Genomic DNA, 18,417 nt, shown 5'->3' with positions numbered 1-18,417 from the left:
AGGGCTGGGACTGTCCCCTGTTTGAAAACCCTGCAGCGCTGCTGCCAGTCAGTGTAGGCAGTGCTAGGCTAGATTGACTCTGTCAAGTGCAACTTCCTATGAATGCTCCTCGTATACGATTTCTCGAAACACAAGCAAGCTACCTTATCAACGAGTTGTGAGAGTTCATTCATGACTTTTAACAAACAGCAGAAACCATTTTATTATTTCTATGTGAGTACAGAAATCCTGAATATGAAAGGAAGGAAACTTCCTGCCTCTGCAATAAAGGCAGCTGCACTGCTAGGTGAGCTGTCCCGATGCCAACTGAAACAGACCCTCCAAAGATTCAAAGGTGAAAAGGGAATTTTGAGCATCTGAGCACAACTGGGCCGTCTTCTGCGTTAACGTGAAGTGCAGGAAGTGATTGCCTTGAGCAGGGGTAGGCAACCGAAGGCCCGGGGGCCGGATGCGGCCCAATCGTCTTCTCAATCCGGCCCACGGACAGTCCGGGAATCAATGTGTTTTTCCATGAGTAGAATGTGTCCTTTCATTTAAAATGCATCTCTGGGTTCTTGGTGGGGCATAGGAATTCGTTCATTTTCTCTCTCCAAAATATAGTCCGGCCCCCCACATGCTGTGAGGGACGCTGGACCAGCCCACGGCTGAAAAAGGTTGCTGACCCCTGGCCTTGAGCCTCCTCAGGACTGGCGCAGGGGCCGTGCATTTCAGGGTGCCAGCCAAGGCCCGTGCCCCAGTATTGATTGCTGATTCTACTGAGTCCATCAGTATATTGTTGTGAAGTGACCTGGCATTTTTAATGAAGTGCAATATAGGCTTGTCTTACATCTTTAACAACAACAACAACACCACCACAGTAAATTGCACAGAAGAATTCCATGTTGCCTGTGGGAGCGGCTGGGTAGACCTCTTTGCAGCTGCATGATCCATGCATTTGATCTATAAGCAACTGCTCAATCTTCATAATTGGCTCTGGCTTCGTGTAGGAGATTGAACGCATTCTTCTATTTCTCAGCCCTGTATTCCACCCCCACCCCCCTCCTCCTATACTCGGACGGTGCCGACTACTCATCTCTACGGAGTGAAATGTTTATGAGTCCTGCAGATCTAGTCTCAGACGTCAAACCTCTACCCCAAAGACGGGGGAGCCTGTGACCTTCTAGAGCATACATTTCTTTGGACTGCTATATGCTGAAGTGAACAAATGTTTTGTCTGAAACCCTTGAGAGTTTCTGTGGGCCGCCCTAGAGAACACTGGGCTAGAGGGATCATGGGGATGACTTGTTCCACAACAGCAGATGGCATGCAGAAATTTAAACTGTAGCAAAGGGAGGTAAACTGTCTAGCTAGCTAGCTAGCTATGTCTTGCTGGAAGTGCATGCACTCCTCTTAGCCAAAGCCCCAATAACTGCAAGCGTGGAGCCACACAAACACGCCTGATCTCGACACTGTCTTGGGGGAAACTCCCGATGCTGGAAAATTCACGTGCTCAATTTCTGCACATTGAGACAGGAGCCAAAGAAAGCACACGCAGAGTAGGGGGGCTCATAAAAAAGGTTTCTTTGGGAGGGGGTGGGTTGAGGTTTGCTCCGATGTGAAAGCTAAAGAGCAGGCTTTCACAGAGAAAGGAGCAGAGTAAGGCGGAAACTACTGGGACCCGTGCTTTCCAGGCACGCTAACGGGAGGGATGAGTCCGGCATTGCATTGTTTTGGTCGTATTTCCAGTGACAACTATTTATGACAGAGGTTTACAGAAAATTGATCTAAAACCTCTGCTTGTAAGAGGCTATGGGCATTTGAAGAAGCCCATCATAATCTTTACATGAAATGTATCTTTAGAACACCGGTGGCGTCATGTCCCCATTTGTTGCCTTAGTTTCTCCATCAATGCACCACCCACAATTTGCCATCATATTGGCATCAGGTGTTTTCCAGGCCAGCGAATGTCAGCAACCCCTTCGTCTAAAGCTGCTTCCCCAGTTTCATCCAAAATAGAAAGAAATGCCATTTGGTAGCCCATTGAGAAGCTTTGGGAAGTAATGGAATACATTTCTGAAAGTTATTTATGGATGCACAAGGTCACCACATCTTTGCTTAAGGTGAATGGAAAGGAACATTTCCCCAGGCGGCACACCACTGTCCCCGAATCTCGTCCGCTGCTTGGTCATTTCAACAGATTGTGTGTCTTAGTAAGATTCTGTACATTGCAGAAAGCTTTCCCTTGCCTACAAATGAAGTGCATGATTTTTCAAAAACTTATGAATGCCCCGTGCTTTTACTTCTGGTGTGGTAAAAAATTGCAGAATCTGGCTATCATTTAAAGCAGTGTAAGATGCTGGTTTACGTTTCCCCTCACATTTGGTGACTAGGTAGGGATATGCAGTTTTGTGTTTTGTTTTTTGAAGAGTTCCTAAGGCGTCCTGCTGCTTCCGAGTTTTATTTTGGGGGTTGTTGTTGTTTTTGTTTACAAAAAGGTAATCCAGTTGTAACCTTTTTCTAGGTACAATTCTGTACATTCTGGTACTACCTGTTCACGCATGGTCCCTCCAAATCCCTTTGTTTCTTTTAGCAATGTGTCCTTGTGTGCCTGCTACCTTTGCTTACAGAATTTCTCCTGAGGGGCGCTTTGAACATGTCCCGTAATACATGTGGATAAAAGGAATCGCCTTTGTTAATTTCAAAAGCCATTTTATTTCTTCCATGATTTTCCTCTGTTGTTAATTTATTTTGTAAACGCAAGTGGGGTTTAGTCACCAGAGAGGTGGATTCTGTGGTTTTGCTCAATAGGTCATGGTCATTTCAAGAGCCATAGGGCCTGAGATGGTTCCAGCTCTAACTTACGTGTAAGATTAGGAGTCCAAGAATGTGGAATCAGTACTGCAGAAGGTCAGTTCTGACGTACTTCCCCCCTAAATAGTGGGTGAAGTCCTTTTGGAAAGGACTCAAAGGTTTCAAAGTGTCAAGTTTTGCTGTACTGAAGGACTGTCCATATCTAATCTATTAGAACACTGAACCCTCCTCCCCACTCCAGGAATTTTGCTATCCAAAGTGGGTTTGAATTTGGATAATAAAAGTTTCCAGTCGAGTAGATTTATATATTTTAGGGAAGGTAAGCAACTTAAAATGACCACGGACCCAGTAAAACTCATTACAAAGAGAAGAGAAGCAACATTTAAAAGCAGATACAAATAATGAGGCATTATTCTTTTCTCAAGAAGCCAGCAAAATTTCATCTTTCCTGTTTTATTTTAAGCATGCTTTTTATTCAAGTTTTTAACAAACAACAAGGTGGTAAGCTGCTGAATATAGGCAGACTATCCTTTCTCAAGGGCCATTCCAAATGTGTACAATTGATGGCTCCAAAGTAAGCTGCACCCTGTGAGTCCAGAGGGCAACTGGGGCCATTGTCCCTGTTAGCATTTTGTAAGAAAGGGCACCAAGATTTCATCAAGCTGTCTGCCTTGATGAGACTTGCAGTGAGGATCCCTTTGATAAGCCATCGGCAATGCATAAAGGAGGGCAGGTGGCTTGGTGAGCAGGGAAAGTCTTTCAAAGATTTGGACCAGCGATGTGCCTTTGCTTCGGGCAAAGGGTGATGGTGGATGGATCATAGCTACCTAACTCAGCACTGTCTGTACTGACTGGCAGTGGCTCTACAAGGTTCCAGGCAGGTGATGTTTTCAGTTTCACCTGGAGATGCTGGAGACTGTTCTGGGACCTGCATCACCAGCGAGCTCTGGTCCTCCCTTAAGGAGTTTGGCGGCTCAGTGGTCTGACTCTGTGGAAGGCACCATGCTATTCCCCTTTAAATTAGCCATTTCGACAGAAAACATGAGAACTGGAATTTTGCTCTTGAATTGATTTTTGGATCGCCTGCATGCCAAGCACATACTTCTCCCACTGGGCCAGCACCCTTCCTCAGTGGCTGAGGTCTCATTGCACACAGCCATCCAGCAAGCAAAAAAATGGTATTGTTAGAAGGGCAGAGTGGGGAGCAAGAGATTCAGAGGCCGGTTTTAGACCCACAGTGCTCGGGTTTATTCTGTTGCCTGCTTGACATTGTGCCTCCTTTCCCCCTACCTTTTATTCCTATGAAAGTTTCACAGTGTCGGTGCTTGGGATTCTGGATAATCTATGGTGTTTTTCTTTTCAGTTTTTTTAATTAATTTTCCAAAAAATATTTAAGACAAACAAACAAACAAACAAACAAACAAACAAACATACATCCTAATTGTAATTAAACCAATCTTGATAACATTGTTAAGTGACTTCCTCAAATCCCCCTGGTTGAATTTCATTGTATTTCATTTTAACAGTTTTCCAAAATCAATCTTCTCAAAAAAACACACAAAAAAAACCTTGATCACTTCACATCTTTCATTCTTTCTAATCTAGCTTGAAACATCTTAATTCCTATCCTTACATATTTAAATCCTAAGCCTCTCTCATATTTGCAAGCTTTTCCAATTAGGTTATCTTGAAATATTTAGCTAAATAATCTTTGAATTTTGTCCATTCTTCCTGGTACTCCTCCTCCTTCTGGTCGCGGACTCTTCCCGTCAGGTGGGCTAGCCCCGGGATTCTGGAGAATCTATGTGACTAGATGCTTGTAATGTATGCCAGGCAATCTGGCACAAGTGGGTAGGGTTGCCATCCGCCGCCGGGATTTGGCCGTTGGAAACAAGTGTCCATGCGGGAAACGCTTGAATGTCCAAATCCAAAGGTATAGCAATTCTACACGTGGGGAGTAGGGACGCAAGCGCAAATCAGAATAAAGCAAAGGCTGGGAAAGTTCAAACAGAAACACACACACACACACACACACACACACACACACACACACACACACTATTCCTCAAGATTTGTGTTTAAGACACAGGATCCTAGAATTGTGGAGTTGGAAGGGACACCGAGGACCATCTAGTTCCGTTATTCCCAATCAGGGGTCCGTGGCCCCATCCCTTGCCACCCTCCAACTAATTTTCTCTCATATTGGCATGGCAATAGCATACATTTTATGGGCGGTCTTGTTGTTTTTAGTATACCTAAAATCCTTTGCTTATTACCCCACATTTTGAACCCGCAGCCCTGAGATTAAGGGTGTCACGCTCTACCAACTGAGCCACCCCACTGTAATTATCCCACACCTCCCCTCTTGACGAAGCTGCCTGCAAAGCTGATCTGCCGAGGAAATGTCCTTCTGCAGGCATGGTTTCAATCCAAACAGCAAATACTAGTGGTCAACTCCAAAAGTGCGGTCAACAAACCCTGCTTGCCAAAGAACAATTGAACGCACCCTTGAAGCTCCTTTGCAGCCATGTCTTTACCTTGACACCACGTATGATGCTAGATGTGGGGCCTGCGGGCCTGTCAGGATTCCCCACCTCTGCTCTATCTAGCCAGGCTGATGTTTTCAAATGGGGGTTAAAGCTGTGAAGCTGTTTGGATGCATGACTGGACTTGACTGTGGGCATTTCATTGTGCTGTGTCCCAGAGCCTTAAGGATGGGGTGGCCTAGGAACCTAAGCCACCAGGTATATAAAAGTGAGGTCCACTCCAGCCAAGAGCGAAAGAAAACCACCAAGCAGCCCTGCTCCCCAACAATGCCCCCCAAAGAGGATACGGATCGTCTCGGGAATGCTGGTGTCCAGGCACTCAATTCTCTCCTGCAGCTCGTCCTGCGTGCCCGGGGTCTGGAAGAGGTCCTCCTGAAGCAGAGTATCACCCATGCGTTCGGAAGGGATGAGGTACATCCTGGATAGCATACAGAACAATCCAGCCCTGGGGTGCATAATGTGAGGTCGAGGAATGCCACAATGGAGAGAAGCCCATCACCAAGAGAGCTGGCACAAGGGCTGAGAATTGTATCCCGCCTGCTTTCCACAGTAGCATTCCTACTACCCTTCTCCTGATTTGGGGCAATGGGAGAGTGAAATCATTCCCCGCTTCTTCTAGTGGCGAGTCTCAGAGAGCCGCTTTGCTAGGGAGAGACAGACAATGGTTGGGAACACTTGGGTTCTTCTGAGCCGCTCTAAGGAAGACCGTATGCTGGATGCCCCACCCGCTGCCGCTCCACCAAGGTGCCACTATACTCACAGCAGGAGTTTGAGAGCTAGTGTGGTGCAGTGGTTAAGAGCGGTAGTCACGTAATCTGGGGAACCGGGTTCGCGTCTCCGCTCCTCCATATGCAGCTGCTGGGTGACCTTGGGCCAGTCACACTTCCTTGAAGTCTCTCAGCCCCACTCACCTCACAGAGTGTTTGTTGTGGGGAAGGAAGGGAAAGGAGAATGTTAGCCGCTTTGAGACTCCTGAAGGGGAGTGAAAGGCGGGATATCAAATCCAAACTCTTCTTCTTCTTCTTCTTCTTCTTCTTGTAAGAGCGAGTCGGTAGCTAAGATATAAATCAATTGGGATGTTTGGAACCTGCACACCCCAAAACTGGTACTGGATTCCAGCCAACACCCATCCTTTCAATGGTACCGTCCCCCTCAGCTCACCTGGTGGCAGGCATTCTTGAAGAGGTGGTCCACCAAAAGCCAGATCTCCTTGGCCGCTCAGTGGAGTCATCACCATCCTGGGGAACGATATCCAGAAACTGCTTCTCCTGGAGGTCCAATGACAAGCGGGACTGGCATGAGAGCCTGACAGAGTGTGTGCCTGTATGCATTCTTTCCTTGCTCCAGCTGGGTGGACAAGTCTTGCCCTCTGAGGCCACAACTAGGTAGGGCTGGGCGATAGCTGGCTTTCAACACGGTGATATATCACTAGCTAAACATTGCAATACACCAATATATCACGATGTCTGAAATAAGATGGAGCTATGTAGAGGCATTGGCTGGCTTCACGGTTCCCCCCGCATTGTGATTTTTGCTGCCCCCTGCAGGAGGGCAGGGGAAAGCTGAACCGGCAGAGTCCACAGGGGCTGCAGGAATCTCGAGAAGCATTGTCTGGCTTCACGGTTCCCCCCACATGGTGTTTTTTTGCATAGTACACACACACATCATGTTTCGCAATATATTGCCAGGTCAGAAATTATGAAACCAGTCTCACTATCTAGACTTCAAGCTGATTTGAAAATATAGCTATATTGACATATCGCCCGGCCCTAGCCACAGCAAGCATCTCAAGGGGGAAAACAAAAAACAAATTGCTCGCACCCCAAATCCAAGCTCCCCCTCCCCCTATTAATATGCAGCTCGTAATCCTCCCACTCCGGATGTGCAGCTCACCCAAAAGCTTACTGAATATGCAGCTGTGGACATGAGGTTTGGCTAACATTTTATTTAAATTGCTGGAACCTGCCCTGGGACCTTAGGGTGAAGGGCAGGAAATAAGGAACAAAAACAGCAACAGAACATGGATGGGCCTTCATAGGTTGATGGGCTGCAGCCCCAGCCAGCATGATGAGATGATGGGGTCACATGTTCACCACCCCTTGTCTAGAGCACGTTGCAGAGGCAGTGGTAGAAACTGAGCAACAGCTGGAGCCCCAGCCCACGACTTTGTCTGGGCAATGCAGCACACAGCAGCTGGTGAACCATGCCTCCTGCCTCCTTCCCATCTTCCTCTCCAGAAATGTTCAGGGTGGTTAGTTCTATCTCAAGCTACCACATTCAAGAGAAAGAGAAAGAGAAAGAGAGGAGGGGGGAGCAAGAGAGCTTTAGGAGCACAGCAGTGGCAAGCAGCCCATCACTAAAAGGAGTTGGCAAGGATGGAGAATTTGATCCCCTCATCCCCAGGGCAGCTGTTGATTAGGACCCAGTTCAGAGGGTGTTTGCAGGCTTTTCCAATGCTGTCCCCAATATACGCAATTTCATTTAAACGCACGGTACCTCGGAACGCAACCCCCGTGTAAACGGGGCGTTGCCTGTACCTGATTTGAGCCCGCTACAAGAACATCTAGAGGATAGCAAACCAACTGTTACCTTTTCTAGGAAGCTGTCTTCTCCCTGAGATCAGAGGAGGAAGGCAAGAGCAAAAGACAACCAAGGGTGTTAATGGCACAGGCCCTGAGAAGAGAAAGAAACAGCCCGTTGGCTGAACAGTATCTGGGCAGATGGCAGGGAAATGCACACGGTTCAGTGGCCCTGCGAAAGGGCAGGTGGGAGGACCAGAACCTGGGATGACTCAGTCAAGGCAAACAAAGGGCATGAACAGCACACAGGAAGCGGATGCACAGCTACAGAAGCTGAAGCTGAATGCAGCGGAGGACCCCCAGCCCCCACATTGCTGAGTGGAAGAGCAGCTGTTTTTCAAGCAGGCAAGCAGAGTGGGAAGGGTAGACATCCAGCAGATGAACCTGCCAGGTAAATCAACCCCTTTCCCTACCAGGTCAATAAGTCTGGTGACGGGAACTTCGCCAAGCGGCTGCCTCACCCAGCACAAGGCTTCCAAGGAGGTCCCGAAGCAGCTTGGTAGGTAGCTCCCCCTGATGGTGAGGAAATAGTCCTTGCCACGGTCAAGGTGAAGGACAAAGATAGCCTCAATCTTCTCTTCCTTGCTGACGTACACATCCAGGGAAATGTCCACCGTCTCACCTAAAACGGGAGGAGGTCAGGTAGATACACTCTTTGGCACAGCCATGTTGGCTTGTCTGTAAATTAAAAGTGAAGACGGTGAAGAATTGAACAGAAGGACACAATGTGAGCCTGCTGGATCAGGCCAATGGCCCATCTAGTACAGCCTCCTGTTCTCACAGGTGTATGGGGGAAACCTTAACTTCAAGAATTAGGAGAAGAAGCGACTCAGTTCCCACCCCCACCTCACTTTCCTCTCTAGTCCTCCAAAGCAGCAGCTGCACAGAAGATGGTGACAGGATACTGGGGGGTGAGAGAAAGTGATCCTAACAAAAGAATATAAAAAGGGAAAGGATTTTTGCGCCCCCGATGTAACTTTCTTTTTTAGTTTACATTTCATTGAGTTTTTAAAAGTTTGGCTAGTTCTATATGTTCCCCAAGATATTTTTGTGCCTCCACAACATAAAAATACGCTTTTTTTTTTTTTTAAAGTAATTTTTGGACGGACTGCTCTCACTGGTTCCCTGCGATGCCAAAAGGTGTTTGGGGACCCTCCAGCATTGTTTGGCTTCAATTCATTTGTGTGTGTGTGTTTGTTTAAAGCTGGTCACACACACTTTTACACTTTGGGCTCAGCTGCTTTGACGTGTGGCCCTTGGAGCATGGGGCAATGCAGCCCACAAATGTTAAGCCTCCCCTGCTCTACCAAACTCCCAAGGTTTGAGGGAGGAGGGTTGGGAAGAGGAGGGGAAAAGGGGGGATGAAAAGGAAACCAAGGCCTTCCCTAGATGAGCCTTGGGGTCCCTTTCCAACTCTACAGTTCCCTGATTCCAGAGAGAGACGCGCTGGGCTCCAAGTATCCCTCGCAGGGCTCAGCGCGAAGCCATGGCTTCCAGTACTGGCTGTCACTGAGCTTGGGGATAAAGGAGAAGTGGAGGGTGACCTGCCCGTTGTTTGTGATCTGGAACTTCTCCTTCTGCAGCTACCGGAACTTCACATTCTCAAATGGAAACTGCAGAGCAAAAGGGGGGGGGGGGGGAGGAAAGAGAGTGCTTGCCTTCAGCAGAGGCAAGGAAACGTGCTCCGGGGGAAGTTTGTCCTTGGCCCCGGGCTCTCATTTAGGGGACTGCACATGCAACAGGTCCACGTGGGGCTCTCCAGATCTTGCTGCACTTGCCACTGGCCATGTTGGCTGGGGATGATGGGAGTTGTAGTCCAGCATCTGGAGGGCACCACGCTGGCTACCCCTCGAGTCTTTGCCTGCGAGGAAGAGGCTGCCGCTCAGTGGAAGGGCATCTGCCTTGCATGCAAAGGTCCCAGGTTCTATCCCCAGCATCTCCAGGTAGGGCTGGGAGAGATCCCCCGGAAATCCTGGGGAACCGCTTAAGACTGAGCTAGATGGGCCAAGGGCTTCTTCCCCCCCTGATCTTTGTGCAGCAAACCCTCTTTAAGGGGTTGGAGAGGATCCTATTCGTCTTTACCTCCCTCCAGGGAGGGAAGGAATTCGTTCTCCATCCTGTCCATCAACTGAACAATATCCTCAAACACTTTCCGGTACCGTCGGTCATCCACAACCTTCACCTATGGGGGGGGGGGACAGAGCACATTTGTTGGGGCTATGGACTAAAAGGGGGGGGGTATGAGCTAAGAGCAGAAAGGCCTGATGCACCCCCCTGTTCCCAGCCCTGAAAGAGGCAAGTACTGTAACTCTGAGAGCTTCCCTAGGGATGGCAGCGGCTGTGACTTCCAGAGCCAATGGGCTGAAGCCAAATGCTCCAAGCCAAGTACCACAGAAGCTCCATTGCATGAATGGAGCCAACGGTTAAGGTATACAGTTCAGCCCATGTGGTCTGCCATGCCGGCAGGAGCAGCGTGTACTCAGAACAGTGGAGAATGGAAGCCTAGGGATTTAACAGAGCCAAAACCTGCCCACTCCTTGCACCGGAAGTCATTGGCCAAGGAGGAGCTCTGTGGAAAGGGGCCTGGTTGGATAAGATATAAGGATCTATTAGAAAATAAAACTCCAAGGTGGCTGTCACCAATGGAAGTGAAAGCCTTGAAAAAGCTCAATATGGAGGTCAAATGGCCGAAATATTGGGAAATTTTGGAACAAGATGGAGATAGACTGAAATTGCAGAGTTTTGAAAAACTAAAAAACAAAGTACGAGACTGGCTTCATTATTTTCAGATAATGGAGGCATTTAAATTGGACAAGAAAATTGGCTTCCAGGTGGAAAAATCCAAATTAGAAACTGAACTGTTAGAACCCAAAACTAAGAATTTGTCAAGAATGTATAACTTGCTGCTGAAATGGAACACTCAGGATGAAACGGTAAAATCTGTTATGATTAAATGGGCACAAGACGTTGGACACAACATTATGTTCGCTGACTGGGAACAGTTATGGACCACAGGTATGAAATTTACGGCATGTAATGCCCTAAGAGAGAATATTATGAAAATGATGTACAGGTGGTACATAACTCCAGTCAAGCTTGCAAAAATCTATCATTTGCCCGATAATAAATGTTGGAAATGTAAAGAAACTGAAGGTACATTTTTTCACCTTTGGTGGACGTGCCCAAAGATTAAGGCTTTCTGGGAAATGATATATAATGAATTAAAAAAGGTATCTAAATATACCTTCCTCAAGAAACCAGAGGCCTTTCTCCTGGGCATAGTCGGCCAAACGGTGTTAAAAAAGGAGAGAACTTTCTTTATGTACGCAACAACAGCAGCAAGAATACTCATCGCAAAGTATTGGAAGACACAAGAGCTTCCCACACTGGAGGAATGGCAGATGAAACTGATGGACTATATGGAACTGGCGGAAATGACTGGCAGAATCCGGGACCAGGGAGAAGAGTCGGTGGAGGAAGATTGGAAGAAATTCAAAGACTATCTGCAGAAACATTGCAAAATTAAAGAATGTTAGAGTGATGTTGGATTGAAAATAAGTGGCTTCCAGCTGTACAGGATTTAAAGTTATATATAGATTAAGATTAAGGATTAGGATTAAAAAAGTTAAAGGAAATGGAAATTTGGTTTTTAAGAGGTAAAATTTAATGTTATATTATATTAAGATTAAAGATTGGGATTAAAAAAGAGGGAAAGAAATTGCTGGACAAACAATTTGAAATGGAATACAAAAGAGGGAGGTACGAGGAGGTCCAGAAAATAAGTAAATTTAAAAATGGAGATGAAAAGGTGGTATTGTTTTTAATTGTTTTCTTTTTTGTCTTTCAAATTATTTTGTCCTTCAAAGCCCTATACGGCCTAGGACCCTCGTATCTACGGGACCGCCTCTCCTGGTATGCCCCACAGAGGAACTTACGGTCTTCAAATAAAAACATCTTGAAGGTCCCAGGCCTCAGAGAGGTTAGGCTGGCCTCAACTAGAGCCAGGGCTTTTTCGGCTGCGGCTCCATCCTGGTGGAACGCTCTGTCACAAGAGACAAGGGCCCTGCAGGACTTGACATCTTTCCGCAGGGCCTGCAAGACAGAGCTGTTCCACCAGGCCTTTGGTCAGGGCGCAGCCTGACTCCCTCCTTTGGCAATCTTTACAATACTTTAGTTTATGGTTGCCATCAATTTTGATTTTAATTAATTCTTTGATGTTTTTATAATGTTGCACTATTTTAGTGTTGTTAGCCGCCCTGAGCCCGGCTTCGGCTGGGGAGGGCGGGATATAAATAAAATTTATTATTATTATTATTATTATTTTGTTTTTTGTATTTTTTGGATTATGTATTGTGTATTTTTGAATTGTGTATTTCTTTTTTCTTTTTAATTTTTTATTGATGTGTTCTTTTTATTGGAAACCTTAATAAATATCATTTAAAAAAAAGGAAAAGGAAAGGGGCCTGGTTGTTGGTCAGGGCCTGCCCAGATTCGAGGAGGTGCCACATAGCAGGCAACTAAAACCCCCGAATAGACGATAGCCCTGGCCAGGGCAGGTGTTACCCCTGTGAGGAAGAGGGAGCTGACGGGCTTGTGGTCGCTCCTTTTCAATTCCATGTGGCTTCGGTAGCTGAGCTGATTCACGCTGCCTCCTCTCCAGAGGATTGGCTCACACCATGCTGGCACACGGCACTTCCCACTGCAAGGAGACAGGAGAGACACCAGGACTGTTGGACTGGCTGAGGCAACACACAAGGCTCACGCAGTCAAACTTTGGCTTCACACACGGCGTGTGATCTTTTTTTTTTTTTTTTAAAGAATATTTATTCCAGTTTTAAAGTTACAAAAAAATAAAAAAAACAAACCACACACATCTTACAAAAAACAGACAGTAAAAAAGAAATAAAAAAAACCAAAAAATCACAGTAAAAAATAACAAAAATCAAATTAGACCTTTACAACCTTTTTCCCTTTTGCTTATTTCCATGACTTCCTCTCACCTCCCTGCTTTGTATTCTAGTTTAAATCGTATCTCCAGCAAATCCTTCTAACCTTCTTTTCTTTTACTTATTTTAACATTCGAAAGTATTTAATTCTCCTCTATCCTCATTTTACACTTCATATTTACTTATTCCATTGTACCATGTCTGCCAATACGGTCTAATATTCTTTTCCAACCTTTTTCTAACATTCTTTTATATTACAGTGTTTCTGAAGATATATTTTAAATTTTTTCCAGTCTTCTTCCATCAACCCTTCTTCCTGATCTCGGATTCTGCCGGTCATCTCAGCCAGTTCCATATAGTCCATCACTTTCATCTGCCATTCTTCTCGGGTAGGCAATTCTTGTGTCTTCCAATATTTCCCAATAAGTATTCTTGCCGCTGCTGTCGCATACATAAAAAAATTCCTATCTTCCCTTCGCACCAATTGGCCGACCATGATCCAAAAGACCCTTTCTGGCACCTGATATGCTGCCCAAAGGAGCCTGCCGTTTTCCGGCTTCGTCACTACATGTTCCGCCTGTCCTTTTGATTTCCCCATTACCACAGCAAGAGCAATGAAAGTAGCAGGCCTAGGTGGCTTCTGACAGTTGTCAAGAACCACAAGAACATGCCAAATCCTGGATGGTGAGGCTCAATGGCTACTAGCCATAATGGCCACCGCACATACTCCACCAAGAGAAGCAGTATGGCTTGGAGGAGGGGAGTGTGCTGTTGCACTCAGGTCCTGTTTGTGGGCTCCCCGAGAGGCATCTCATTGGCCAATGTGAGAACAGGATGCTGGGCCAGATGGACCAATAGCCTGATCCAGCAGGGCTGCTCTCATGCTCTTATGCCCTGGCAGACTCATCTTGAGAGAGCACCAAGTCTAATTCCCAGACTTCCTTGACACAAAGAGGAGTCTCATTCAGCCTGCTGCACCTTTCAAGGAACTGCAACACCGCTTATACACACCACGAAACAGAGGATGCTGGTTATCAGGACAAATGTGGGGAAAAGGAGCCAAAACATTTGCAGAGCAGGGATGGCTTGAGGAAGACAACATATCACAGCCTTGCATTTCACAACTCGCCTAGCAGCCTTTGGCAACCCGGAATTCCATGCAAGCAAAGTGAGCAGGTGAAGGAGAGCTGGATCTCTCTCTTCCTCCGTGGCTTGGTGTCCATTCTGACTGCGGAGGAAAGGAAGTCCGTCCAGCCCTCAACTCTAGCCCTCCTCCAACAGCTTGCTTAGCAGAAAGCCATGTTTAAAATATATTTTTACTAGCCTGCTCAGGAGGATGGAAAGGCAGGACACTACTAGCATCTCGGCAGACTAGGAAAAACAAACAAGCCTTGCAGAAGAATGATTGAGAGGACTTACTTACAAAGGCTCAACTATCAAGCAGGATCTGTTTTAGAGTTGAATTTGTACGTCGGGATGAACTTGATCTCTCCCTCTGTGAAATCAGCAAAAGCTGTCTTTTGGGTACGCTGAATGTTTAGCTAAAGCCAAAAAGAAATCGCTAATCAGCAGAGAAGCAAAAGACCCCCTGTTGCCTGACCATGGAGTCTATTAACAGCCACTGTTGTGCTGGAAGACCAAGGTGAAGTACTAGTAGGTTAAAGGTAAAGGTAAAGGGACCCCTGGTTGGACAGTGTTCTCGAAGCTACAAACATGAGTCTGACCAAACTGCGGGAGGCAGTGGAAGACAGGAGTGCCTGGCGTGCTCTGGTCCATGGGGTCACGAAGAGGCGGACACGACTAAACGACTAAACAACAACAACAACAAAGGGACCCCTGACCATTAGGTCCAGTCGTGACCGACTCTGGGGTTGCCGCACTCATCTCGCTTTATTGGCCAAGGGAGCCGGCGTACAGCTTCCGGGTCATGTGGCCAGCATGACTAAGCCGCTTCTGGCAAACCAGAGCAGCACACAGAAACGGCGTTTACCTTCCCGCCGGAGCGGTACCTATTGATCTACTTGCACTTAGACGTGCTTTCGAACTGCTAGGTTGGCAGGAGCAGGGACCGAGCAACGGGAGCTCAGCCCGTTGCGGGGATTCGAACCGCCGACCTTCTGATCGTCAAGCCCTAGGCTCTGTGGTTTAACCCACAGCGCCACCCGCGTCCCTACTAGTAGGTTAGCCAAGTGCAAAAAAAGGGGTATACCTGCTGAAATCCTATCTTATACACACTTATTAAAGGTACAGGATGCTTGTGCATTTTTGCCCCATGTCATCTTAAATTACTTTGCTGCATCACACGACAGGAAAATCCTCTAACTCAGGAGCAGCAGACACGTGGCCCTCACAATGCTGCAGAACTACAATTCCCATCATCCCTGATTACTGGCCATGATGGCTGGAGCCAACAGGAACTGCAGCTCAGTAACATCTGGCAGACCACAGGTTAGCCATACCTACAATATGCAACGTTATATGTACCAATAATCCATACAAACTGTTAACCACCACCAGAATACACCCCCGACAATATGAGCAACTGCAAAACCATCCTTTTGCATCCTATGTTGGCTCCCAGCACGTTTCTGAGCACAATTCTGAGTGTTGGCGCCAACCTTTAAAGCCCTAAATGGCCTCAGCCCTGAAAGAGTGTCTCCATCCCCATTGTTCAGCCCAGGCATCAGGGTCCAGCACCGAGGGCCTTCTGGCGGTTTCCTCACTGTGAGAAGCGAAGTTACAGGGAACCAGGCAGAGGGCCTTCTGAGTAGTGGCACCTGCCCTGTGGGACACCCTCCCGTCAGATGTCAAGGAGATAAGTAACTATACAGCCTTTAGGGAAGTTTTTAATGTTTTATGATGGTTTTGCATATGTTGGAAGTCTGAGGCTGCCCCCCTTGCCTTCCTTGCAGCATCCTTCTCAAAGGGCTAAGGCATGACTACGCTCACAGAGTTTAAATCCACCATAAGGTGCAGCAATCAGGCCTCTGTTTCAACACAAAATACCAATGATCCTTATGCCAAGTGGGAGAAAGGTCGTCAACATGATGAACACACAAACCTTGGAGAGAAAAATGTAAAAGAAAAAGCACCAGCAATTTAAATGGACTTAATGGAAGTATCTGCTGATAAGAACATGTGAGCAACGCAGATTTTCCAGACAGATGCAAAACCTAGAGCAGGAAACCTTAGACCTTTAGATATTGCTGGACAGCAGCTATGCTGGGGCTGATGGGAGTCCAACAACATCTGGAGCGTGTGCTGAGCTAGGAAAGCCCTCTAACTGGGAAATTGCAGAGCAGTCCTACTTATTCCAAGGCAACCCTCCAACTTAATTGGGACTTGCTTCTAATTCAGGTTGCACAAACCTGCAACCTTAAAAAGCATTTGTGGAAGTCGCAGTCATCCTATGTTCTTTGCTCCTAACTGCCTGAAAGTGGTTTCTCTAGCCTAGGCTGGGGTATCCCAGACAAAGGAAATAAACAGGGCAATATCCTAAACCACCACATATAACACAAAGATGTCTCTCACCTGGTCGTAGGTCAGAAGTCTCTGAAACTCATTTTTAGTGATCAGATGACAATGCTGGAAAAAAGCAAAGCAACCACAGCTACAGGCTAGCTCACGGGGTCGGGGGGCGGGGGGCAGCCTGCTGCCACTTCCTGCAATATGTAGTAAGACTGATAACTAGGATTGGGCAGTATGATCATATGAGGCTCGTGCTCTGTGAACTAGACTGGCTCTTGAACTGCTTCCAGGCCCAATTCAGAGCATCCCATTTGGCCTTTCAAGTGTTTCAAGGTTTGGGAAAAGGGTACCAGAAGAAGGCCCACTTATGTTTGCACTGCCTCTCCACTGACTAGAATCCCTTTCCCAGGGAACTCCTGCTCTTTCAAGCATGGCAGGGCCTTTTCAGTCATGGCACCCGACCTTTCAGAATAATCTCCCAAAGAGGTTCACCTGGCCCCTGCTTTGATGTCCTTTCAGCAAAGACTTTTAGAATTTCCCCTGGTTCGTTAATTCATGGGCAGGGCGCTTGTGGCCCTCCAAACCCTGCTGTAGTACACAGACACAGGAACATAGGAAGCTACCTTATATTGAGGCAGACCATTGACCCATCAAGCTCAGGACGGACTACATGGACTGGCAGCAGCTTTCAGGCAGAGATCATGCCCAGCCCGATCTGCACACACTGGTGACTGAGCCGGGAACCTTCTCCATGCAAAATGGCCGCTCTGCTTTCGTGTTACTGCCCATAACAAACTGCAACTCCCACCCCGATCACTGGAGAAGTTGCCCACATTTGCTATAATCTAATCTAATACATCTCTGCCACTCGGCTTATGTTGCTCTCTTTAGATCCGCTGCTATTAAGGTACTGTTTAAATGCTTTAAATTATCTTGAGGTGCATTTCTGATTATTATTTTAAATTAGCCACTCTGGGGAAGAAATCCCCACAATAAACAGAAATTAATGAATGAAGCCCAGCACTCGCTTCCACAGATGTTTAGTATCTGCCTGCCCTGAATGAAGCAGGAGCCTACAGTGCTGGGCACTTCTGGCTGCTCTAGTAGAAACCTTAGTGGTGCAGCTGCAGCAGCAGGGATCGCCAACACTGCACCCTCCTGGTGTTGCTGAAGTGGAACTCTCATGAGCCCGTCAGCAAGGCCAATTCTTAGCAATTATGGGAATTTTGGTCAATCAACATTTGGAGAGCACAATGCTGCCTGCCATAAAGAAGGCTGATCACCGAAGAATGGATGCTTTTGAATTCTGGTGCTGGAGGAGACTCTTGAGAGTCCCATGGACTGCAAGAAGATCAAACCTCTCCATTCGGAAGGAAATCAGCCCTGAGTGCTCACTGGAAGGACAGATCCTGAAGCTGAGGCTCCAAGACTTTGGCCACCTCAGGAGAAGAGAAGACTCCCTGGAAAAGACTCTGTTGTTGGGAAAGATGGAGGGCACAAGGAGAAGGGGACGACAGAGGACGAGGTGGTGGGACAGTGTTCTCGAAGCTACCAGCATGAGTTTGAGCAAAGTGCGGGAGGCAGTGGAAGACAGGAGGGCCTGGCGTGCTCTGGTCCAGGGGGTCACGCAGAGGCGGACACGACTAAACGACTAAACAACAACAAATGCTGCCTACCCTGAGCTACACACAGGCAGGAAAGTTACAGAAACATGACTCAATTTGCTTCTCCAGATAGCGGAGACCAACAAGTTACATCAGCCAAGGCTCTCTCCCTCCAAGCCCTCGAAACGCACTCGTGTTTCATGATTGTCAGCTGCAGCAGACCCTGGTCAGGGGGCAGGAAGCTCATCTGGGCACAGATATCCTTGTAATCCTGGTTTCGGCGCCCGAAGTCTTCCACGTGGGCAGCAAGGTGGGAATTGACAACGCAGAAGCTGGTATTGTTGCAGACAAGCCTCACGGCCACACACCCCTTGTTACCCTGCAGGGGCGGAGCAAAGATGCCTGTTAGTGAGCAAGCAGGAAAGAGGGGGGAACTGGTTGGCAGAGATTAGAAAAACAGATAGACAGACAGAAAGATAGACGT

General features: G+C 47.2%; 1 pseudogene across 1 annotated transcript in view; it reads right to left on the bottom strand.

Annotated features, from left to right (window-relative positions):
* Positions 1–1,389: 1,389 nt before the first annotated feature.
* LOC308467693 (inositol polyphosphate 5-phosphatase OCRL-like) overlaps positions 1,390–18,417 on the bottom strand; it is a 40,257-nt pseudogene continuing 23,229 nt past the window's right edge. The window contains exons 6-16 of the transcript in view: positions 18,085–18,335; positions 16,393–16,446; positions 14,299–14,402; positions 12,479–12,614; positions 9,987–10,097; positions 9,363–9,528; positions 8,329–8,537; positions 7,926–7,949; positions 6,498–6,604; positions 5,582–5,708; positions 1,390–1,496 (exon numbers count right to left, since the gene is read on the bottom strand). The product of the transcript in view is annotated as an inositol polyphosphate 5-phosphatase OCRL-like (transcript). The remainder of the gene's footprint in view (positions 1,497–5,581; positions 5,709–6,497; positions 6,605–7,925; positions 7,950–8,328; positions 8,538–9,362; positions 9,529–9,986; positions 10,098–12,478; positions 12,615–14,298; positions 14,403–16,392; positions 16,447–18,084; positions 18,336–18,417) is intronic.

The sequence above is a fragment of the Podarcis pityusensis genome (genome assembly GCF_964106645.2).
Source record: "Podarcis pityusensis genome assembly, chromosome: W".
In the NCBI taxonomy this organism is placed as follows: domain Eukaryota; kingdom Metazoa; phylum Chordata; class Lepidosauria; order Squamata; family Lacertidae; genus Podarcis; species Podarcis pityusensis.
The sequence above is the reverse complement of the archived record's forward strand: the minus strand, read 5'-3'. Positions and strand labels throughout refer to the sequence as shown.